Here is a 20,390-nt window from a genome sequence, read left to right on the forward strand (position 1 = left end):
AATTAAACTGTTTAATTTCGATGCGATACAAAAAAAAAGAGATGTAGAGTTTGCATGTGTGTATGAAAGAAAAAGAGAGAGAAAGTAGAGGAATATAAAGAATTAAAATCTTATATTAAAAAAGTTTTCATTTTTATGAAACCCCAAAGTTTGTTGGCAGCTTCTGAAAGCAAAAGAATTAAAATGGCAACGAGAGGAGGAGAGAAGAAAAAAAATAAGATGAAAAGCACGAAACACACGAAATAGTTTTGCAAGTGGCGAAAAATTAACACGCCGTAATTTATAAGTGAACTAATGGCGCATTTTGGAACTCCATCAATCTTTCGGCAAAACAAAATTAATGGACCATTGCCGCGAAAAACCGGAAACTAGCTCTAAGTGTTGAAAGGTTTCACTAAGATTGATTTAACCAATCATCGAATATCGACATTTTTATTCATTCTGAATTCGTTTTTAATAACTAGGTGATGAACGAATGTTGTGCTGCAGACAAAATATGAAAGTAATGTTCAATTTATCTCTAGAGATTTATTCAATGAACTCTCCAAAGGGGGTAGTATTAAATGAAGCGTTTTATAAATAGTTTGGATTATACGAACGTGTGGGCTTTATCGTTTAAAGTCTCACTCTATTTTTTTTTCTTTCTTCTTTTTCTGAAGTCTCGGGACAAAAAGAAAAGGGGACAACCCCGAATTCGTGTGTGTGTGTGATGAAGGTTTGGTGGTTCTTATCGTCCTTCCGCTTAGGGCCAAAGTGGTGTTCGCATCAGAATTCTAGCAGAAGAGGCCATTCAGTGTCATGTAATGTAAACAGGAGAACGGGGGACGAAGGGATTTTCACTACGTTCAATATCCCTAAATGCGGGCTGCGTTCATACCGAAATCCTATTGTAACTTTAAAAACGGGCGAGAGAGAGGAAATTGAATCGAGAGGATCGAGATAGCCCTTGCATATTATGCCCACACATACTTGAATCAATTCTCCTAGCTTAAATTATGGTCATCTCATAAGACTGGTATTAAAAATTGTTTTTATATTTACATTTTTCAAATTCCGATGACAAATATATCTGAGACGAGATACATTTAATGAGAGAAAGTAACCTTGAAAAATAAAATCATAGGTTTCTTGAAATAACCGAAGTTATTGAGGTAAAAAAAATATAAAATATATTTTTCAGAATTATTGAATTTTAGTATGAATATTTTATTTCTTCTTATATTTTTGCACTTTCATAAATATGAAACAAATTGAAAATTTTTACGCATTTTAGTATTTCTTTGTAGACTAAAAATATTAAAAAATAGGTAAGTCTATTTCTAGTTTAACTCTATTAGTTATCAACAATGCAATCACCTAATATTATTTCAATAGCGGAGATTCATCTCGAGTTGAAAAGTCTGAATCACTGATTCCAATAAAAATAAATCTCGGAATGGAAATGCACTCTGTACCTAACGATGATTCCGATCCATACGAATCACGCAAGAATGTGGAACTATATACATATTAAAAAAATCGTTATATGTGAACACACCAATGCAAACGAAGTGCCGCGTTCGATAAGATAACAGTTTTGGGTAAATTGGAAAACGCACGTTCCACGTCGATTCGATACAGTATTTGACTCTACCGATAATAATAATAAGCAAACCCTAATTATAGCATTACAGAAACACCTCCGTCCGGTACGAAGTCTCGTTGCGTTTACGAAATATACAACAGAGAAAGAAAGAAAAAAATCAACAAGAATCGGCGGCATGCAAAGAACCCATAAAACAGAAACACGTGCTTCGGCAGCAAATAGATTTTCCAAATTAGAACGGGTATCGAATCGATTGGCCATAAATTATTTATGCTTGGCGATTAGCAAACGGCAGGATACGATTGGAAAAGATTTTCATTTTGATGCATAACGACCTTTCGATTTCGTTGGAACAGGCGAGGGGGGTCTTTATTAATAGACCTTTTGTTCTACATTGAAATTATATAAACGAGAGAATTATGGAAATTTTCAAAGTAAATGACTGAGCTTCGCCCCTTTTCTTCTTCAATAATCCAGCTATTATAGATAAAGGTCACACAAATGTTGATTATACTCAACGGTTTTTCCTATGAAATATTTTCAATCGCCAGAATAAAACTATTGATAACAAACATTAATAGAAAATTCATAAAATTAATATAAAAATATTCTTTCACTTGATTAAATTATTTACATTATTATTCATTTATTTATGATATAATCAAATATAATAGCTGTATACAAATTATTATCTAAGAATTGTGTTCACGCTGTGGTTGTTAGTTAAAAACTAATTTCAAGCTGCAAACATAGTTTATTTTAACAGAATTGTTATTTTTCTGAAATTTCTTGTAGTAAATGTACTGCGAGAATATTAAATAAATGGTCAAAACTCAATAGTATTTAATGAACGCAAACCGAAAACGTGAGAGCCATATGCATAAACATAGTAAAGAGTTTTCGCAGAAACAATAACGCATGTTGAACGGCCGTAAAATTACAAAAAAAAGAAACATTAACTTGCAGAGCTCCAGACATAAACGTGGATTTGTAAGCTGCGGCGATGAAATGCGCGTCCAAATTACAACTTCTGTGCTTTTCCTTGTGGCTTTGGAATGAATTTTAATATGAATACTGGCTGTTGCCTGGTGTAGCAGAGGCTTCACACTGGATGTTGTTTATGCACTGTGCGAAGGAAGAAAAAAACATAGGAGAGTGGAAGATTGCAGGTTCTTTCTGGGCAGCAAACAAAAACCGACTCCTTTTATCCGTGAAAGCATAAAAACAAATCATAGGAAAAGCCATACATATTTTAGTTCGACGTTCAGAGATCTATCGAGAAGACGACAATTCTTAGAAGTAATATATTATTTATATATGTAAATTACTACAACTAAAAGCTCCAAATTGCATAAAACGAAGCTTTTGGTAGTAATTTACAAATGATTATATTTATTATATTAATACATATACTCATTATTAAAAAAAAATATGATGCGTTATGTATGAACTTCATCTATTATTTTAAAAGTTTTATAAGTGATATGAACATTTTTAATACATGAGATCAATAGACAAAAAAAAACATTGCTATAATACTTTTCAATATTTTATGTTAAATATTCAAAATGTTTCTTATTTTTCACAGTAAAGTTTTTAAAGTAAAAAGTTTTTTATGTTTTCTAGAATTTTTCTTTGTTACAAATATTTGAATAATTAGTACTTTATTATATTAATAATAATATTCACGTTTCAAAGTTGTATTAATATGGAATATAATCAGAAGTATTGAAGCTTTATAAAATATTTTTGATTAATCGGGAAAGAACATAATAATACACTTCAAATTAACTGCCAGTTAAATATGCAAAAAGCTCCTTGTTTTGCATAATAAAGTTAGCGGACGCTTGTTGGCATCCAGACAAATCAACGTAGGTGGTAAATTATGTACTCCTGACTTCCATTCAATTGACCAGAGCTTTCCGATTTGTTTCCCGGTTTGCATTAAAGTTATTGTCCCCAAGGTCCACCGCACGATGACTGGATCTAATTGTCTTAATTAATAATTCGTGCCAAGAGGGAATTTGTACTCTCGTGACGTATTGGCCACAATCGATACGGCTTTATTGTTAATTGAAGTACACATTCAAATTACACCGAGGCCTATCACTTACTGACGACTTCAGGCACAAACATACCACCCTTCTCCTATAGACTTCTCAATCCTCATTACCATAGGGACCATTCAGACATCGTACAGATAATGCAAATAGCTGTATTCCAACCGACAAAATCTATGCAATTATATACTGGTATCCTTCGTATAACACGGTACTTTTTTGACACGGTTTCGCTTTAACGAGATTAATGAATTAAACCCAATACTCTTACATCACTGATACATTCAAATAACTCGATATAGTAAGGACTGAAGTATTTGGGGAAGTGTTCTTCACTTTCAATTAAAGAACGAAAACCGGTTTAAATCTAATGCCAAATTTTTAATATATTATTTGTTATAACTTAAGCAAATTTATCAACGACTACTTGATTACTTTCATCGAATTAACAATAATTTACCACCAAAAATACACCATCTTTATTTGTGTATGTTATGGAAGCTAATCATCATCTAAGCATTAAATCTTACATAATACGGTTACACAAAATTATATAGGTACATGACTACCGTATTATATAAGAAATACCTATAATTGCTCTAATTTAAGCTAGACATAACGACTAAACAAATTCTAAAATAAGTAAATTAATTAATGATACCGTTTCGCAATAAATTTTACTACGAAACATGTGTAAAAAGAAACTATCATAAACTGAACTAATTGTGGAATTATTCAAGTCTCCGGTTATAAGTACATTAGTAATTGGGCCACTTCCTCGGTGAACACCGGATGCAATTAAGATTAGCGTTACTTCTTTCCTATTTGGAACGCAGATCCCGATCCCGATATGATAGGCGCAGTTGAAACAAAAAAATCCTAGACAAATAATCACTATTTAATTTCCTAATCAACTTCTGGCCACAATCTTAAACGGTAATAGCCTCAGCTGAATTAAACTTAATCAGCTCAGACATAAAAGAAAAACAGACGACGACGTTATTTATCTGCAGTTCTTTGAAACGCATTCATTAATGGATATTGGCCTGAGCCTATTTATATAGCAGTCTTTAGAAATATCATTTATATATAGAGCTATAAATATATCAACATTTGATGTTACGCAACTAATTCTCAGTGTAAAATGATAAAAAATCGTTTGTTGATTTTTCTCATTTTATCGAAGATATCGATTGTAACGGTTTTTCCTCGAAAATATACTAATATATTGTACTAAATATAGTAACTACAGTATGGCATGTAGGGGAAATAGCAATTTGCCATATTCCCAGCACTCTAAGCAAACGCCGCTTCATTACACTCTATTAATTTCAGGCGCTTCCTCGCCGACCAAAGAACGGCTAATGCAACCACTTGTCCTGTTCAATTGGAACAACGGACAACTCAATAAAATAATTCATGGAAGAAACTCGAAGCAATTTCATTTTAATACCGTCATAACTCAGATTTGTAACCTTCCTCCAAATATGGTCGTCGCTCGAGATGTTATTGAATATCCTACGTAAATATCGTCGAGGACAGTTAAACATTTTTTGTTGTTTAAATCATGAAAACTTGAATTGCTCAATCCAATGTAAACGTAATTCTTATTGGTATAAAAGTACTGAAACGCCCAAGGCAGTTATGTTTTTAATACACTTTGGGGTTTATTTAAATTTAAAACATGCGATAACTGGCTTTGAGAACTTCTAAACTTTAGATGTAAGAGTTTGGAGAAAATTCAAGAATCATGTAAAGTTTTGTAATTGGAAAATGGGTATGGTTTATACATTTACGTTTGTATTCCATAACGAACTGGAGAGTTTAAACCTGAAAACATTATGTTTCCATTTAAATATACGCATGGGACACATCCGAAAATAATTATTTAATACTTCAATTCACATAAAAGCAAATGGACGGTACGTTTGAAACAGTACATTAAATTATTCTTCGCTCATGCGATTCGAATATTAAACAGGAAATGCTAAAAAAAATAATCTGCATAATCATTTACATAGCTGAACTTTAATAATTAACGTACATTACATAAAAAACGTGTAATTATCGATATGAAGATTTTAAGTCATTTTACAAATTTTGATATTATTGATAAAATGTACCTATAATTATGTGTGCTAGAAAATTGAGACAAACTCCATTTATGGTTTCTCAATTTACGAATTTAGTGTAAAGAAAATTTGTAAAAACATATCTTTTCTTCTAATTAGTCTGGAACAAATCAACCAAAGATAATAAATTTACCATAAAATTTTGAATATAAAGTTTTCAATTTACGAAAGAATACACGTATAAGCGAGAAATTTGTTTTTATAAAATCAGTTAAAACAACATGTTTCTGGGAAGTTCCCTGGAGCAAAAACAAAATCCAACAAAAAAAACTAAACTATTCGTTATTTACGCAATATGTCATACGATAAATTCAAATCGATGCAAATTTCAAGCATTCAGGGAATTACAGAAAAATGTCAACTGCGAGCAACAGCGAAACAAAAAAAAATATATATTAAAAGTAACATAAATCATGAACAGGGCGGAAGGGCAAAAACAGTAGCAACATGTCACAATAATTTACATTTGGTTCAATTATAGGACTTTATTCCATGCGAGTGGAATATTTTATTGTTAATTGAATATACATATTATTATATGCTTCATTTATATTGTGGACATTAAATAACTGCAATAAATATGAAAATCACTCCGTCCAATGTATGTGTGAATTTTTGCATTATCATCGGATATTAATTGATATTTTATATACCAAAATTGTTGGTTCATATAATTGGTTGCAAAGGTCTCAGACCTTAAAGATTACGGCGCCCAGATGATCCGTTTTAATCACCAGATATTAGTTTGAAAACAAAATATTTACGTTTCACTATTGAGAATGTACTCGCTTTAAATATCAAATTTCATTATTAACGATTTGTTTAGAAAAAATGCTATTAATGACATGCTTTTAAAGTTTATTATTGTTTCTGCAGTTATAAATAAAAACGCATTCAACGTTTTATTATTTCCCAGTAATTTTAACAATTATTGCTATTACGAACTTTAAATTTGTTTAAAAAATCTGAGAAGAAAATATTTATTACTAAATTATATTGATGTATGTTTTATGATTCACACTTATGTACATAATTATTTATTGTAAATTTATTAAAAATTAATATTGTAATTATTATTACACAATTTAAGATTTTTAATTTGAAACTAATTCAAAAAATGTTTTTTTAACAACTTCGATTTCTCTGTCTTATAGTCTGAAAATATGGTAGGTAATATATATGGGAATACCGGACCTTGAATGAATATCACTTATATTTAAGTGAGTCAATTTAAAATAAAACATGGAGGCGAATACCGGAAATGCGATGCATATGCGGAATTCAATCTATAATAATATTCTTTGAAATAGTTTTAGTATTAATTTTATTCCAATAACAATACAATTGAATTAATGAATGATATGATAATTATTGTATGATGCATTTTCTTGTTGTAATTTAAATGCATTTACTTGATTTGATTAAAATGGAATTGAAACCCGTTTTATATTATTATTTTATATGTGTGAATATAAGATAGTAAGGATGTATAAAAGGTTATCTAATTCCAAATAGTGCATTATCAAAGTGTATTCAAAACTGTGTAACGAAGTTATTTGCATTCGGAATTCTACGAGAAGATAAGGCGAGTTCCTCTCTCGTTAGTGGAGTGTCAGAAAATCCATCTTCTTGGGGGCCGCCATGTTTGGTTCGGCTAACTGTATTTAGTTGAAGAGTGAAGCCACATCCAGCCAGAGCCGGAGAAGCAGCAACAGCATTCACGTTTCGAAAGAAGGTCTGCGCGGTGAATCATACCTTATGCATTTTTATGGCCGTTAAGTCGTCTTATCATGGCGGAATATCCTTAATTACAGTTCGAACAAAAACCGGCTCCGGAGGAAACAGGCACATTTGGGCGTGGAGGGTAGATCTTTGTAGTCTTTTACACACGCACCGGGGGTTGGTTTCGTATTCCGAACAGAACTAAGAATGCAGAAGGATGAACAGCATAACAGCAGCAACACTACAAGCACAGTCGGTTACGTTTCGTTTCATATTGAAATCTAATCGACCTTTAAGCTTCGTCGTCTGCACGGCGACTGGTGGGTTTTTGGTGGGAGAGCGAACATGCCTTAAACCAGTTTACTTGTTACTAACTCTAGAAGTTAATTAAAGACAAGCATTGTATGTGCACAATAATGCCTCCAGCTTTCCGACGATGAGTATATATGTGTGCATACGATCATCGACTGGTTTCGTTTTCATCGAAAACCGTAAAATCCACAATTCGCATGCAAATTTTATAAAGTATTTACTACCAATTAACAACTACCTTTTATATTTCTTTTTTGTCAGTTTACTCGCACTTGACCTCGCAATCAAATTGTTAAATAAATACACGAACGCGAATCCAGCCGAAGGACGCTACTTGATTTCATCTTCACCTTTGTTCACAGTTCCAATACAATCAAGTTCACAGCTCGCATTTATTATTTCTAAACATTTCAACGTAAATAAAAGCAGCGAGAGTTGTCAATGGAAATGTTTATAAAGAATACCATTAGTCATTGTGTGTAAATCCGAGATATTTCCAGTTCGAATAATATTATCCTTATTAGGTGAAAGGCTAACGTCCTTAAGCCTCTCAAATCATGCAGTATGTGCATTTTTATTTACACCTCATCTTCATATAACATTCAGAAGATACGAGACAGTAAATCTTACATTTATATTATTAATTTTAAAAATAGTTTTTATTTGTTATATTTCCTTTTATGATATTATTTATGACTTATTATGGAACCTATTAACACTTAATTTATAAACTCAAATTTCACAATAGGAAATAACCATTTAACCATAGATATGATTTATCGTTTCAGAACACCTTTTCCAACACACACCTGGATATCCCCGATGTTACATCTGTTTGTATCGAAGCGTACACATTTTGTTACCAATTTCTATAAACACTTCATATTTAAATTGATAATATAATACAGCTTATTTGCTAAAAATTAAGTAATATGACCATTGCTTTATATACATTTTGTTATTATAAAAATTGTAAAAAATTGTCTAAGTTCTTTAATGTGTACTTTTTTTCAGTTGCATTTTAATTTAAGTAAAAAATAATAAATACGGAAATTACATAAAAATTTACATATTTATTTTACTTACATATTAAGAATTTTGTGATCATAGACGTAAAAATTAATTGATAAATAAATTAAATATTACCGTTCATACAGATATTTTAATAATGTGAAAAAATTTGTTGTTGTAACAAATCACATATTCATAAAAATGCATTTATAATTATTATACTGAAATAAATATTTATTTTATATATTCTATAATAAACTTATTTATAAAATTTCAGTAAAATATGAATATTTCAGTTTGATATTTCGTATTAATTATGCAAAGTACTCTCCTTGTTTTGGTTTTCCATCATTAATGGGAAGTTTCGATGCTAATAACAAACAACAAGAGCATCAGCATTGCCGCAGAGGCAGAATAAGATTATCAAAGTTCATAGAGCACCAAAGCCAATGACACCTAATGGGATTAAATGGGAATACGTACGTATTATTACTAAGGAATGCAACGCACGTTTCCAAGCCATTTGAATATGCATATCCATAAAAACACGACTAGTCTTAAGTTTGTAAAGAATATCCTTTGCTCTTTCGCCGTCGTTCATATTTGTTTTGCGTCGTCGAGCTAATTGCATCAATGAGAGGAGAGATTCCCGTTTTTATTGCGTCCATAAAGATACAGAAGTTGTAACCCGATTCCTTTATTGTTTGTTGTTTGAGCTTAGTAAGTGAGAGAGAAAAGTTTTGCAGATCTCATGTTTCGACACGATGAACCAAAAAAAAAATATACTATTCTTTCCAAACCATTAGCAGCCTCGGATGGGAGATTAATTAAATAATACTTGATCAATTGTAACGTAATCGAAGTTAATTCTGTAATGCGTCATAGCTTCGCATTTCATTTACCATGCACTTTTCGTCGTTTGAACGTGAAATAAATCCAATGGTTAATGAGGAAGACAAACACGTACGTGTGTGGAGAAGTTTTTATCATAGTTCATGGAACACAAAGCTAAATAATCAATGTAAATTATGGTTATTGACCTCTTTTCTAAATTTAATTTAATTTAAAACGTGTAATGGGGCTCCGTTTGTTTTGCAAATAAAGCTACTAACACTGGTTTAGGTACAACTTTGATGGGTGACTGGTTTTAATTTCGAGTCCTGCAGCACGGAATTTATAATTTAAATTAACTTGAATCTCGTGGCATTCGCGTTGCAATAAAGTCAACCAAAATTCGAATCAAAATTTTGTTTCTTATTTTAAGTTTTTAGCGCGCATTTCAAGACTGCATTAAGCTTCCTATTAATGTGTCAAATGTAACACTAAATGTATATGAGCGGGCCAAGGAAAATAAACAAATGAGACGTCGACCTTTCCACCTAAATGCGCGTCAAACGGAACGAAACAAAACAAGAAAGAAAGAGAAAACACATAGAAAAAGAACAACAAACAAAATTGTATTTTATCCCCGGATCTAATGAAAATACACAGAATATATTTAGAGAGCAAAGGCAAAGAAAAGCGAATTAAAATCGAATAATCCGAATTATTTCGGGTGTGGAAAGTTTGACTTGAAACCCCTCTCTTTTGGTATTATATACTTCCATAATACCAAAACGTATTCTTTTTTTTTGCTAATTCATATGGAACATCTAATTATTAGTACGAAAATTGAATGGAGGGAAAAAATCTATACTTTATTGTATTAGGGTGGTGTTTGTCTGTCGGTGGAAACTCCCCAAACACGTGCACATGTTCCCTGAGATGAGGGGGAGGGATTGCCACCGATCGGCGGTCTGTCGTTCCCTTTGGAATATAAGTGTTTTTGGCGTACCAGCCTTTTTTCCTCAATAAACACTCCAGAGTTGGTTCATCCTCTGGTCCAGACAGTCTGTCGAGTTTCATATTTATCCTCTGTATATTTATTCCCCTACGAACACATGCAATTCGGAATCCAGATTCCCGGCAGATGTTCAATTAGAGAGACTATTCCCGCACAAAAACATTTCTTATGATTCATTCACAAAATCTAATCGCGACATTTTTTTGCTCTAGAAACGGCAAAAGCGCGATTAATCGACATAGCTTTAGCTCATTGATTTATTAAAGCCCATCGGCACGTAATTGGTCCATCAATTTGACTAATTGACTTCTGTCAACATGAGGCATCGATACAATTTTAGTGATCATCTCAGATTATTCATTTCTAAAATATCATATCTTTCTTACAAATTTAATATTATAAATCAAAATCATAAATTTATAGTGTTAGCTTTTACATTTTTATAACTAAAAGTATTAAAAATTAATGCATCTTTTTAAAATGCACTATAGAATCATCTTATATTATTACTATAGTAATTTTGAACATTAAATACCATTAAACTTCTCGAATAGTCATATGTAAATTTTACCTTGGAATAATGTTTCGTATAGTTAAATTAATACTAGATAATATCGCGAACGATGTTCTAACAAGTTGAAATTTGCACGACTCTTGTTCATATCGTGCTAAATATGTAATAATATAATAATCAAGTCGCACGCTAACATTATATAGCAATATTATTTTCATATATGCATTATTATAAAGTTTAAATTGCTAATTAATTAAATCGTGATTTGTCTTTCATAGGCGGAGTTATTTCTCAGTGGAATTTAATTAACTAAGTTCTACTGTGCAATAGGCTACAAATTAATTATTGTACACATGTAAATTTTGATTAAGCAAAAGTTCCAAGGATATAACGGTATACAATCAGAGGTAATTCTAATTGAACTAATCACTCAAAATTTAATGTAATTACACGAATCAAATAAAAAAGGATACTTACAGTTGTCTGTTTGTTATTCTACTTGTCTCCGGTTAATCCTCTTTGAAAGTCCAAATGTAATTCTGAAAGGAAAATGAACAAAGTTAATTTTATGTTTTGGAAAAATTAAATTATAAATTTCTAGGCGGAAACGGCGGCACCGGAGATGCAAGAAAAAGAGGTCATTAAATATATTTTTTCCCTCCCTCATTCCCTCCACTTGTTTTTGAAATGCGTGGGGTTCACTGAGAAGGGAGGCAGAAAAAAAAAGAGAAGCGTACAAAAGAATTAGGCAATCAACTCCTATTATGAGTCTGAGTTCCTCTTCTCTCTTAGCGGGTGAGCATAGTATTATGGGGAATCCCTTTTGGCCCCGACCTTAGGGGTTGGGAAATTACAGCCCTTATTGAGACCTAATACGTGCCACTGCAACAGCAGACACGCGCGGACGGCATTTGCGTTTTACGACCTGCCGACCATCCTGGGTCTCGTCCTGTGGAAAAATACACGAACTATTCGGGAACGATGTAGGACTAGGAGAAGCGAGAAAAGGGAAGAGAAGGAAAAGAGAAAAACGAGCGGTAAAATTTACAGGCACTATCCTAAAGGAATTCCTTTGACAATTGGGGCTCAGTCTATTTATGCCCGGTCGACATTCGACAAGGGATCAGGCATATAAACAAAAGCGGGACCCGAAGCTCCCGCTCCCTTTTTTTCTGTGCTGCTGCTCTCTTCTTAAGCATTGTGTACAAGTCCATGCAGACGTGACATTAATAGGGCTTAAATTCTATTTGCACATCGCCGAACTTTACAACAATACAACAAAAACCGGGAATTGCAAGCCTCTAGTCCATTATCTCGGACACCAATTATTGCTATTATTCCGATGTACAAAGTTATGGTGCATGAAGGAATCACTGAATATTGGGCGTTTATATAATAGATTACAGAAGATTTAGAGAAGAGCATTTTGAATTATTCTATAACTAGAATAATTTGTATGGTCAATAGTCTATACAAATTCTTAGCACTAAAGAAGCATATTTCTATTATAGAAGAAGTATAGTATAGTAATCGAATGTAGATACTGAGAATCATGGATCTTACAAGTTTTATGCATATGTTACTAAAAAGGTTTCTGTCCAAACTTTCCATTAACATTAGGTGACCACATTCTTGAAGTTGACAAAAGGTGTCAATCGTTCATTTCATTTGTTTCCCCGAAAAATATTGTTTAATTTCCGTTAGTTATGAACATCAACTGCAAAAGGTGTCAATCGTCTATTTAATATCTTTCCCCAGCAAAAATTGCTTAACTTTCATAAGCTATGAATGAACATTTGAAAGAATATATACCCAAGATATCACTTCAGTTAAAAATGTGAATTTCTCAAGCACCTCGCGGTAGGAGTCCTAACAAATACATAACTATGTCAAGTATTTCTTGAAATTTAACATATGCGTGTTGTTCTACTATTCATTTACTCATAGAGAAAGTGAGAGATGATAGTGTATTAATTGATCTTTTAGACGGACATATATATATATCATCATAAAGAATATTCTATATTAGAAAAATAGTAATTTTAATTATAAAATACCTTTCGATCGATTTGAGAGAAACCTCATAAATAGAAAATTTAAAATTTCAAGTTTCTATTTGAATAAATATTTTGAAACATTGAGTAACGTAATTTGAATCTAATTATAGTGGCCTAACAAGGAAAAAAACATCTAATAAATACAGAACATACTAGTATAAAAAGTATAGCTTCAAGTTTTATTTTATTTAAATATATACAACAACGTCCGTTTACTCTTGTTCCGCTCTTCAGTTACGTGGCGTCATGCTATCCAAGTCATTGTTTTTAAATGAAACCAAAATATAGAACTAATTAGCTCATAGCATTGGAAACCGGCAACGAAATCTGCTCCATTTCTCAGTCTGGATAATTCAACACAACATACGGTCACTGGTCAATTAGAAAGTTAATCCTTGTAGAAAATACTCTCGGATTTAATTAGGAGACATTTCTTATCAAGCGAATAACAATAGACAATGACTTTATTTTTAATCGGCTGTAATTACAGCGCCGTTTCTTTCCATCTGAAGATTAACAAGCGTTTCATCAAAATAATAAATATGTTATAGAAAAGAAGTATTAAAATGATCTAAAATAGTCAAAATTCATACATAATAATTTAATTTGAACTGTTTCATGTATACCAAAAAGCTATCAACTGTTGTTATTCTACTCATGAAAATTATATTTATATATAAAAAAAAAAATATAATTTTAAAATATTTAAAAATTTAATGAATATGAATCAAGTTTAGGTTTTAATGACTACAAGGCGTGGAGAAACGATTTTTTTTTAATGAATTTTCCATTTTCGATTTCACCGGAAGCCGTTTCATTTTATTTAATGGTCTATTATGACGTTTCATTAGATGATTTCGAAAGCCCCATTTCCACAGAACAACGCAGCAGCAGGCAAGACAAAAAAAATAATAATAGAATAAACAAAAAAAAAACAGCACATACTATAACTATAAAACGAACAGATTTCAATTAAAGAGGAGCTAAGTGATTAACGAGGAAGAAAATGTGGTAGGATTAATCGAATGCGGGTCGCAGGAATAATAAATACAATGATCATCAGGATTTTTACGACTTATGAAAATATTACTGTTAAAGATAATATTTACTTTAGAAGAAGAAACAAAAAAATAAGGTTGTATATAGGGAAATTCTTCTGGGGCGGTAGATTTGACTGAGAACCACATGTTGTCTTCGTATCTGTTTTGTTTCTAAAAAGCCATCAGAATTTGTTTAATCTGGATTAAATGGATGGGCCACTGATTAGTAAAAAGCAAGTAAATAAAGAAACGTGTTTCTGTTAACGTATCTAATTAGTTCTCGGCAATTTAGGTCATAGCAAAACCAAAAATTAACTACGATGACACGTATTTAATTTTCACTCTTAACCATTTTCGATTATTTTATATACAATATAAATTACTTTACTTTGGAAGTATAAATAAAATGTTTATATATTCTCTATAGTCAGAATTATGTTATTGTAATAGTGATTACTTGTAACTCTTTGTTTGAACTAAATAAACGTTCAATTAACAGATACATGCATGTGCGCTTTCATTGTATAACGAGAAACCATCAATCGTGCAACTTGGACTAATGAAAACAAGTTTTCGAGTGGCTATTTTAGGAACATGCATTAGCCATTAGTCTGCATTTTTTCATTATCGAAAACGAAAATAATAAACGAAAATAACAACGCGCTGTATTATTTTTAGTTTAACCTCGCATCAATGACGAAAAAACATTTCAATGCAAGATCATGGCTTATTCAATTTACTCAGGTTTTTTTCGTAGCATCCAGATTTAAATACTAGATAGATGACAAAAAAGCGCAAAATGAGAATTTGGGTCATGTCAAATCGTGTGTATGTGTAGATTTGTAGATAAGGCGCATGAATGGAATGTCTATTCAAAAAAAAGTTCGTTATATAAATGTCGCTCCATTTTTGCCACTAATTCATTTATAACAACATTTTTTAAGGTCCAAAAAGAAATCCTTTTGAATTGTTAACAATCACAATTGAATGCGGACTCATAATAAATAATTAGTGTTCAACCTATGTATAATTTCAATGGAACTTTTATTTTACTAAAGTACAGAAAAAATTATTGATTAACTTTTTGTATTATTAAAAGTTTATAATCAACTATAATTATTTTAAATTAGATTAGAAAAAAGTATTTAAAAAAATATATATACTTTAATGTCGGAAACTGAGCTGCATATATTTAGTTATGTTTATTGTTATATTTTTATATTATATTATTTTTCGAGATGAAAGCAAACTTTAATAAGAAACTTTTTGATGTAACTACAATGTACATATGTAGATTGAGGTAATGGAATGAGAAAACTTCATATAATTAATTATTGTTTTCGTCTGCGAGTTCATAAATAGATGCAATGTTTATACCTTGTACCTATAAGTAGCTGCAGCACAGTGAATAAATCACGTACAGTGCAGTATCAAAGAATGTTTACTTTGCAGTTTTCCAAACATCGAGGGTTCCAAAGAATGGTCGTACTTGCACATAAACAGGAAACTACACAAACACATTTACATGAACATGTCTGCGGTTTTGTATTGGCAAGCAAAAAAATCGATAAGAATATTGAAGTATTTACTTTAGTTGCAAAAGAATAAACAAAGTAAATGCTTTGTCTGAACTCGTTCCCATCTTATTCACAAAACAAAAATCTGTCTAATTTAACCATGTTTTGCAATATCAATTATTTACAATAATTAACAATCATGAACTACGTTATCTACGTTACTATAGTACTTTTGATACTGCTTTGGTCAATAACCACTGATAATCCAATTAGTATTCGCTACAAAACTGTTTGATAATTTGAATAAGTATCTACTAATTGTACACAATATAATGTATAGAAATATACAGAAGTAAATAAGATCATGATGCTATTATTCCCATCTGTTCAATTGGAACACGTTTTAGTTTGATGTAAATAATTTTTATCATTTTAAAACTAGGGGAGACACTTTATTTACACAAATATTTACCATTGTCGAAATTAATGGAGCTCGGTCCGTAGTTTTATGTTCTACGGTTTTGGGTGTAGAACAATAATTCGACGATGGCGGAAGGGAAAAAAAATGGTGAGTAGGAAACAGATGTGGCTGAGGCCCCAATGACCCACCACAACATTAGGGTAACATTCCGCATATCCATAACACTTTCTGTATTACGGCCATGCGCACCCTCTGCCCTTTCCGACCAAATAGATTATGTCTATGGCGTTGAATTCATATACGTCGAAGGCATTAATCTTCCATGCGAGCACAAAAATTGAGTCTGTTCCGTTCACAAACATACAACCTCCGACAACGAATGCCCCTCGAATGTTAATCGATTTGTACTATGTTGGCATGTGGCAAAATTTATTTTATTTCGCACAATGATTCAACACCCAAGAAGTACATAAATCTTGCGCACAGGCGCCAAGATTCATTCGAGGGGATGAAAAAAAACTAGTAGTTACGCTGTCTAAGTTTTAGTCCTCATATCGATTATGCAATTTAATAATTGGGTCGTTAGGAGAGGAATTTATGTGTGTGAACGGAGATGAAGGTTCACCAAGATCTTCATCCGTTTTCTCAGCCGTAATTCAATAATATTAACCCTTCCGATGTGGTAACACGCTGTGGAGTAGTTTGGATATTATGGATGATCGAGTCTATAAGAGTTTCAGCTAAGCTTCTCCACTCGATGTATTTATATAAGATTTGTTTTTGACTTGTTTTTATCAGAAATAAGTGCTTTGAATACACTAACGAGATGTTGTTTCTAAGCTTATTATTGGCTTAGCTAAAGTACTTTATTTGTCAGCAAATGGGTATGAAACTAAACAAGGTTTCTTTTAAATTTACCAGTTAGAAAAACAATAGACACGTAGTTTACGTGCCTGTTTTTAAAAACCTCTTCTCAGAATGTACTCTTCGTGAAATTTGTTGACTTAATCCAAAATAAACTTTAAATATGGAAGTTTACCTTTCTTAAAGCTAACACTTTTTAAAGTAAAGCTGATAAATAAAAATAATATCACAAAAAGCCTATCAGTTTTAGTCGCCTATCTCGAGTAAATTCAAACAAAAATATACATCCAATATTGCATCCACGCTGTGCATGACCTGAGACGTAATGTTTACACCAACACCGTGTATATTTATGGCTGTCATTTTTAGATTATGACAACCAATCATAGTTTGTACGTCTGACATAAGTTTATTGTGTATGCAACGTTTAACATGAAATATGCATTAGAAATATGTGATTCTTAAGTTGATTGAACTGAATTATTTGAAGGAGGGACGTTAAAAATAAACTTCTCGGAAAGTAAATACGTCGAAGGTGGAGCATGGGGAGATGGTTGCTTTCGGCATATTAACTCGTTAATGGTAATAGGAGTGAGCATGTGTGAAAGGACTAGGAGCAGATCAGTTTGTCATGTTTATGGGGTTTTGAAAATCCAAATGTATGCCGGCCGTCGACGATGCCTTTGAACTTCCGATAAGGGTGTTTCAAGTGTTAAATGCTTTATGAAGAATTCCTTTAAAATCTACTTAAAACATCAACTGCAGCCCCCGCAATGATCAAATTCGTTGATCTCCTTTTGCCTACTTTGTACCATACGCGTATCAAGTTCGCAGCAAACCTGAACCAAATTAGATTTTATTAGTTCCTCGGTAACTCTTGTAATTAGTTCATAATCCAGAAAATATTTAATTGGATTACTTACATTTCGCATACCTCCGACAAGATTAGCTTGTTGGAATTATGTTTGTTCAAATTCAAATTACAATAACATAATTTATAATCGTTATATCAGAATGAGTTTCAATTAATAATTGAAAGAAAACGTTTTTTTTTCAGGTCATCTTTTTTATATATCAATTTATAAATGACCATTATGAATACACCGAATAAAAAAAATCGTAATTGACTCTCTGAAATAGCTTTAATAATGTCTGGAAGTACAATGGACTCGCGTTGCATGGCCAGAACGTCCCCCTTTTCAGTGTGGTCACTGACCATCCACCATTGACAATGACCCTACTTGCATCACCTTGAAGCACCTCACATTATTTAGAATATTTAACATGACAAAACTGAGCGAACAACATCAGAAACCAGCGTTGCACAAGAGACGCATTCCATTTTCACTCGGAATTAAAAGTGAAACCAAGTGAATTTCCAATCGTCGTTAGAAATCTGAAAAGTGTCGCAACTGCATCTCAATCGAACATGTAAATGAAATGATGTTGTGGAACCCATTAGAAATTTCGACTTTTACTCGGTTGACTAGAAAAAAAAAACTTATTGAGTAATAAAATCTATTTCGAAGTGCGGCCTCCTCTGTAATTTATCGAGTTTCAGAGTGATTTCGTTTTGCTTCTTCGTCCGGATTTTTTTTCTCTCTATCGGGGTTATAGTAGTCTAGTTCGAGTTGAGGTGGGATTAGAAGGTGCTTTTTTGTGTTTCGCATTGGGGATTGAAATACTTCGGAGGTTGGAACTTCGTCTTTTTTTTTATTTTATTGGTACATGTTTCCCCTAGGCTGCACTTACCAGCCATAAATAATATGTAAATTAAGATGGATTTTAACTTAGCTCGTTATCTTCTAATAGTCCTCAATATAATCACGTCTCGTAATTGATCTAAATTTACGAGCCTATAACATTTACCTGAACAAGCTGAAAACCTCCCATGAACTACAACACGATTACAGCTAAATATATTCATATATTCAAAATTGCAAATATTAATAAGTAAATCCGTCAATCACATTTCAAAGCATAAAAGAACTTCAAATCAATTACATAATATACTGAATAATAATCAGAAAAAATAACAGAATTAATTTAAAAATATATTTTGAGAAAAACATATATATAGATATAACATTGAATTATTTTTTTGCGAGAAAATACATTAATTTAAAAAGTAAGTAAACAATGAAAATTGAGTAAAACTATCTATAATAAGTTATTTATGTAATGATAATGATTGTATGGATTTTTTTGTAACATATTTAAAAATATTTTGAGTAAAAGTTAATTTATTTGTAATGAATGTTGTAATTCTATGTTTGTTGCAATATACGTTGTTATTATTATTGTGAATTTATTATTTTTTTAAATGAATATATTGTAATGCAAATAAAAAAGTAAGTAGTGAATTTGGAAGTGCATCGGGCGTAGGTAGAGTTCTTCGAGTTGCTGGGATTAGAAAAAGTTCGGCAATACCGGGGAATACGTGAAATATATTCCGCTGGTATTGTGTCCGTTACTTTTCCCTGGATATAATAATATATTATGCAGCAGGCCGTAAAAAATCAGGCGAAGTGTCGATATTGCAGAATCTTTCAGTTACGGCCTATTGATTTTCGTAGGCAACAACACAATGCGGAACATTGAAATGTGGGCTCCTTCCTCCTTCCAACATCCAATGCGTTTGTGTGAGGGTAAAGTGAGATAGTGTGGCATATAGGAGAATGTGTGAGTATGAGAGAGAGAGAGAGATAGAGAGAGAAAGGCAGGACAAGAAAGCAGCTTGCTGCTTTTTGTTCACCTGGAATTCTGTACATACCACCCTCTCTCTATATATACCTGGATTATACCATCCCAGGCATGAATTTTAGTACAGCACCGTCGTAATTTCTTCAACCGCACAAATGACATCATCTCGACGGAAACATATTTCAAAACTCAGCTGTACCTACCTACCACCCTTCGCGTTATTTTTTTCTCCACCCCGCATTTCGTATTCCAAACACTTTTGCAGCAAAAACTTTTTCGCTATTAAAAACATAACTTCCTCCATTTCCAACGAACGGTATGGATTCGGATTAAATTTTCTAAGCACACACTGGAGAAATTGATATCTGTTTTATTAACAAATCCAATTTAAAATAATATCTTAAAAAAAAAATATGAGCGTAAAATTTCACGAATTGAACATCAACATTTTATAAATTTTCTCAAACACACAGTTAAAGAATAGATGGATAATTTAAAAAATACCTTCTAACAAATGCGGGCATATACTTAATATATTCATCATTTCAACTTCCCATTGTCATTTCATTTAATATAGGATTAAACGAGTTTATATTACATATTTTCATC

At 31.9% G+C, this 20,390-nt stretch overlaps 1 protein-coding gene across 3 annotated transcripts in view; it reads right to left on the bottom strand.

The window, feature by feature from the left end:
• Positions 1-20,390, bottom strand: part of LOC108566574 (amphoterin-induced protein 2) — a 56,793-nt gene that overhangs the window by 13,225 nt on the left and 23,178 nt on the right. For 2 of the 3 annotated variants that reach the window (XM_017926539.1, XM_017926538.1), the window contains exon 2: positions 11,657-11,718. The gene's annotated coding sequence lies outside the window, so the exon portion shown is untranslated. Of the gene's footprint in view, positions 1-7,532; positions 7,803-11,656; positions 11,719-20,390 lie in introns of those variants that run through there. The other variant, XM_017926537.1, reaches the window with a different exon arrangement.

This window comes from Nicrophorus vespilloides, unplaced genomic scaffold (genome assembly GCF_001412225.1).
Source record: "Nicrophorus vespilloides isolate i.1.1-1 unplaced genomic scaffold, Nicve_v1.0, whole genome shotgun sequence".
NCBI lineage: Eukaryota > Metazoa > Arthropoda > Insecta > Coleoptera > Silphidae > Nicrophorus > Nicrophorus vespilloides.